The sequence below is a fragment of the Scyliorhinus canicula genome, chromosome 17 (assembly GCF_902713615.1).
Source record: "Scyliorhinus canicula chromosome 17, sScyCan1.1, whole genome shotgun sequence".
Taxonomy (NCBI): Eukaryota; Metazoa; Chordata; class Chondrichthyes; order Carcharhiniformes; family Scyliorhinidae; genus Scyliorhinus; species Scyliorhinus canicula.
Window position 1 is genome coordinate 128,439,770 of NC_052162.1, and position 6,000 is coordinate 128,445,769.

Here is a 6,000-nt window from a genome sequence, read left to right on the forward strand (position 1 = left end):
GGTTAGCATTGCTGCCTTACGGCGCCGAGGCCGCAGGTTCGATCCCGTCTCTGGGTCACTGCCCGTGTGGAGTTTGCACATTCTCCCCCGTGTCTGCGTGCGTTTCGACCCCCACAACCCAAAGATGTTCGGGCTGATTTAGCTCACTGGGCTAAATCACTGGCTTTTAAAGCAGGCCAGCAGGACGGTTCGATTCCCGTACCAGCCTCCCCGGACAGGCGCCGGAATGTGGCGACTAGGGGCTTTTCACAGTAACTTCATTGAAGCCTACTCGTGACAATAAGCGATTTTCATTTCATTTTCATTTTCAGATGTGCAGGCTAGGTGGATTGGCCATGCTAAATTGCCCCTTAATTGGAAACAATGAATCGGGTACTCTAAAAATATTTTAAAACCTTTCAGATCCTGAGAGGGGGGGGGGGGGGTCTTGGACAGAGTGGATGTGGAGAGGATATTTCCCGTACCGGCCTCCCCGAACAGGCGCCGGAATGTGGCGACTAGGGGCTTTTCACTGTAACTTCATTTTGAAGCCTACTCGTGACAATAAGCGATTTTCATTTTCATTTTTCATTTTGTGGAAGAATCCAGAACTGGGGGGGTTGGTGGAGCATCACTGTTCAAAAATAAGAGGTTGTCCATTTAAAACGGTGATGAGGAGAATCATTTCCCCTCAGAGGGTGGCGAGTCTCTTCCTCAAAGGGCGGTGGAAGCAGAGTCTCCGAATATTTTTAAGGCCGAGCTGGATAGAATCTGGAATAACAAGGGGGGGGGGGTGTGAAAGGTTATCCAGGGGTGAAAGGTTATCCAGGGGTGAAAGGTTATCGGGGCACAGCGGGAATGTGGGAGTTGAGGTTACAATCAGATTGGCCGTGATCTTGTCGAATGAACGGAGGAGGCTCGAGTGGCCTCTTGTCCTGCCCCTGGTTCATGTGTGAAGTATGAAGAGCAACCGCAGGTTCCTGTAGGCAACGGAGCTCCATACCTGCAGAATGGAGCCAAATGACAGGTCCGAGCATGTTTCCTCGAATCATAGACTTTACAGTGCAGAAGGAGGCCATTCGGCCCATCGAGTCTGCACCGGCTCTTGGAAAGAGCACCCTACCCAAGGTCAACACCTCCTATCCCCATAACCCAGTAACCCCACCCAACACTAAGGGCAATTTTGGACAATAAGGGCTCAATTTACCATGGCCAATCCATCTAACCTGCACATCTTTGGACTGTGGGAGGAAACCGGAGCACCCGGAGGAAACCCACGCACACACGGGGAGGACGTGCAGACTCCGCACAGACAGTGACCCAAGCCGGGAATCGAACCTGGGACCCTGGAGCTGTGAAGCAACAGTGCTAACCACTGTGCTACCGTGTCGCCCACACAGCCTGGCTGTTTGGGTCCCACCGCATGGGGGAGGGTGGGTGAGGGGGAATTGTTGGGGTGGTGGCGACACACAGGATAGACATACACACGCACAGACACACAGGATAGACATACACACGCACAGACACACGGGATAGACATACACACGCACAGACACACGGGATAGACATACACACGCACAGACACACGGGATAGACATACACACGCACAGACACACGGGATAGACATACACAGGCACAGACACGGGATAGACATACACAGGCACAGACACACGGGATAGACATACACAGGCACACGCACAGACACACGGGATAGACATACACAGGCACAAGCACAGACACACGGGATAGACATACACAGGCACACGCACAGACACACGGGATAGACATACACAGGCACATGGGATAGACATACACAGGCACAAGCACAGACACACGGGATAGATACACGCACAGAAATTTCCCCATGCTGGCCCCGCGCTAGTTTCAGTAGGGCGGGGAGGATGCTGGACTACGTGATCCCACTTGCTCTGTCTGGAAGGCCGTTGAGCCTCTTGGAGAGTTCATTAAGGGGGGGGGGGTGCAGGTTGAGAGGGGATGGGCAAGGGGGGATGCGCTGTGATTTTAAACAGTACGGCTGGCACGCATCGGTCTGGGAAAGGCGCGAGGGCAGACCAACTGAATGGTAGCCAGCGCCTGGTTAATCGGTTGGGAACCCACACTGGAAGGGTGAATGGCAGAGAGCAGGGCAGTGCTGCTGTGCAATGTGTGTGTGTGTGTCTATGTGTGTGCTGTCTGCATGTCCATCTCTGTGTCTGTGTGTGTGTCTGTGCGTCTGTTTATCCATGTGTCTGTATGTGTCTGTGCATGTGTCTGTGTACGTCTATTCCGTGTGTCTGTGTCTATCATACGTGTCTGTGTGTGCGTCTGTGCATATGTATATCCCGTGTGTCTGTGCCTGTGTATGTCTACCCCGTATGTCTGTGTGTGTGTGTCTGTCCCCTGTGTCTGTGTATGTCTATGCATATGTCTATCCCGTGTGTCTGTGTGTGTGTGCCTGTGTGTGTCTACCCCGTATGTCTGTGTGTGTGTCTGTCCCCTGTGTCTGTGTGTGTCTATGCATATGTCTATCCCGTGTGTCTGTGTGTGTATGCCTGTGTGTGTCTACCCCGTATGTCTGTGTGTGTGTGTCTGTCCCCTGTGTCTGTGTGTGTCTATGCATATGTCTATCCCGTGTGTCTGTGTGTGTATGCCTGTGTGTGTCTACCCCGTATGTCTGTGTGTGTGTGTCTGTCCCCTGTGTCTGTGTGTGTCTATGCATATGTCTATCCCGTGTGTCTGTGTGTGTGTGCCTGTGTGTGTCTACCCCGTATGTCTGTGTGTGTGTGTCTATCCCGTGTGTCTGTGTGTGTATGTCTATGCATATGTCTACCCCGTATGTCTGTGTGTGTGTCTGTCCCCTGTGTCTGTGTGTGGCTATTCATATGTCTATCCCGTGTGCCTGTGTGTGTGTTTGTCTATCCCAGTGTCTATCACATGTGTCTGTGCGTATCTGTGTGTGTCTTCGTGTGTGTGTCTATCCCGTGTGTCTGCGTATGTCTATCCCATGTGTTTGTGCATGTGTCTTCCCGTGTGTCTGTGTGTGATGTAATTGTGTGTGCCTATTCCGTGTGTCTGTGTGTGATGTAACTGTGTGTGCCTATTCCGTGTGTCTGTGCATGTCTGTTTCTGTGTCTGTGTGTGTGTGTCTCTCTCCTGTGTGTGTGTCTATGCGTGTGTCTGTGTGTGTGTGTCTATGTATATGTATATCCCATGTGTCAGTGTGTCTATCCCATGTGTGTGTTTGTGCACGTGTAACTGTGCGCACTATATCCCATGCGTCTTTGTGTGTGTGTCTATTTCGTGTGCCTGTGTGTGTATGTAAATCCCGTGTGTCTGTGCAAGTGTCTATGGGTATGTCTATCCTATGTGTATCTGCGTGTGTCTATCCTGTGTATCTGTGCATGTCTATCCCATATGTCTGTGTGTGTGTCTATCCCATGTGTCTGCATGTATCTATCCCGTGTGTCTGTTTGTGTATGTCTATCCCGTGTGTCTGTGTGAGTGTATCCCATGTGTCTGTGTGTGTGTGTGTCTATCCCATGTGTCTGTGTGTGTCTATCCCGTGTATCTGTGTGTGTGTGTGTCTATGCGTATGTCTATCCCGTATGTCTGTGTGTGTGTGTGTCTGTCCCGTGTTTCTGTGTGTCTGTCTGTGCGCATGTCTGTGACTCTCTATCCCATGTGTCTGTGTGTATGTCTATGGGTATGTCTATCCCGTTTGCCTGTGCATGTCTGTTTGTGTGTCTATGTGTGTGTGTGTGTGTGCATCTGTGCATATGTATATCCCATGTGTCTTTTGTGCGTGTGTCTATCCTGTGTGTCTGTGTGAGTGTGTCTATCCCGTGTGTCTGTGTGAGTGTGTCTATCCCGTTTGTCTGTGTGTGTGTGTCTATCCCGTGTGCCTGTGTGAGTGTGTCTATCCCGTGTGTCTGTGTGAGTGTGTCTATCCCGTGTGTCTGTGTGAGTGTGTCTATCCCGTGTGTCTGTGTGAGTGTGTCTATCCCGTGTGCCTGTGTGAGTGTGTGTATCCCGTGTGCCTGTGTGAGTGTGTCTATCCCGTGTGTCTGTGTGAGTGTGTGTATCCCGTGTGCCTGTGTGAGTGTGTCTATCCCGTGTGTCTGTGTGAGTGTGTCTATCCCGTGTGTCTGTGTGAGTGTCTATCCTGTGTGTCTGTGTGAGTGTGTATCCCGTGTGTCTGAGTGTGTGTTTGTGTGTGTCTGTGCAGATGTATATCCTGTGTGTCTGTTTATGTGTGTGTGTCTATCCCGTGCACCTGTGTGTGTCTGCGTATGCATATCACGTGTGTCTATGCATGTGTCTGTATGTGTCTATCCCATGTGTGTGTGTCTATTCCGTGTGTCTGTATGTGTCTATCCCGTGTATGTGCACCTGTGAGTGTGTCTATGCATGTGTCTCCCCATGTGTCTTTGTGTTTATCCTGTGTTTCTGTGTGTCTGTCTGTGCACATGTCTGTGTGTGTCTCTATGCGTATGTCTATCTGTGTGTGTCTGTGTATGTCTATTCGGTCTGTCTGTGTGTGTCTATCCCGTCTGTCTTTGTATCTGTCTGTGCGTGTGTCTGAGTCTTTCCTTTGCGTTTGAGTGTGTGTCTTTCCCGTGTGTGTGTGTGTCTATGCATATGTCTATCCTATGTGTCTGTGTGTGTGTATATTTCAATCCGGTTGATGGAACCATCAATTCAGCGAACACGTGTAGTTGGATCTGAACAGAGGCTTTAATACACTTACAAGCGAGCCAGCCTATTCGTCGTTGAACTTCAGATGAACTGGCAGGCTGGCTCTGAGGCACTGATCTTTATACATCGGTCCCAGGGGGAGGAGTCCTGGGCGGAGCCAAGGGAGGAGCCCAGTACAAACTCTCGCATACTCCCAGAGCGACTCCTCCCTGGTGGTCGGATAGTGCAACTGCACTTACAATGGTGGATTGTGAACATATATCCACGGAGTTATGTTGGCAACTATATACAGCATTGATCTTACAACGGGTAGATAACAAACATATATACATGGAGTGATATTGGCAACTATATATAGTGTGAATCACATTCACCACAGTGTGTGTGACTGTGCGTGTGTCTGTGTGTAACTACCCCGAGTGTCTTTCTGTGCGCATGTCTGTGTGTCCGTCTATCCAGTGTGTCTTGTGTGTGTGACTATCCTGTATCTGTGTGTGTCTGTTTGGGTGTGTGCTTTAAACTCAGGGCCCGGATAAAGTCTGCACGCACTCTGTCCAGCTGTGTCCCTGGCCCAGTTTGAGGCTGCAATTTGTCCCCAAGGTCCCAGTGGGTGAGAGGTCATTGTCTGGGCCATGGACTATACACCCCCCCCCACTACCACCCCCTCCCCGGTGCACCCGAACAGAGTCAATCCCCCCGCCCCCCCATCACAGAGAGAGAGAGGAAGCCTTCCTCTGCCACCCCACCTCCTTCATCAATCACAGATTGGATTCGAAGCAAGGCCCCGGAGGAGGCCCTTTGTTTGTTTGTTTGGATGGCGGACCGGGATGGATGAAACGCTGGAATGTTCCGATTCCTGGCCCTCCCAAGTCTGCCACTTCCTGCCGCCAATCAGTCCTATCACTGGACGACGGTGAAGAGAGAGAGAGAGAGAGGGAATCACACTGTGACAGTGGGCATAGCCTCTCGACGGGAGAGAGAGAGAGAGAGGGAATCACACTGTGACAGTGGGCATAGCCTCTCGACGGGAGAGAGAGAGAGAGGGAATCACACTGTGACAGTGGGCATAGCCTCTCGACGGGAGAGAGAGAGAGAGAGGGAATCACACTGTGACAGTGGGCATAGCCTCTCGACGGGAGAGAGAGAGGAGAGAGAGAGGGAATCACACTGTGACAGTGGGCATAGCCTCTCGACGGGAGAGAGAGAGAGAGGGAATCACACTGTGACAGTGGGCATAGCCTCTCGACGGGAGAGAGAGAGAGAGAGGGAATCACACTGTGACAGTGGGCATAGCCTCTCGACGGGAGAGAGAGAGAGAGGGAATCA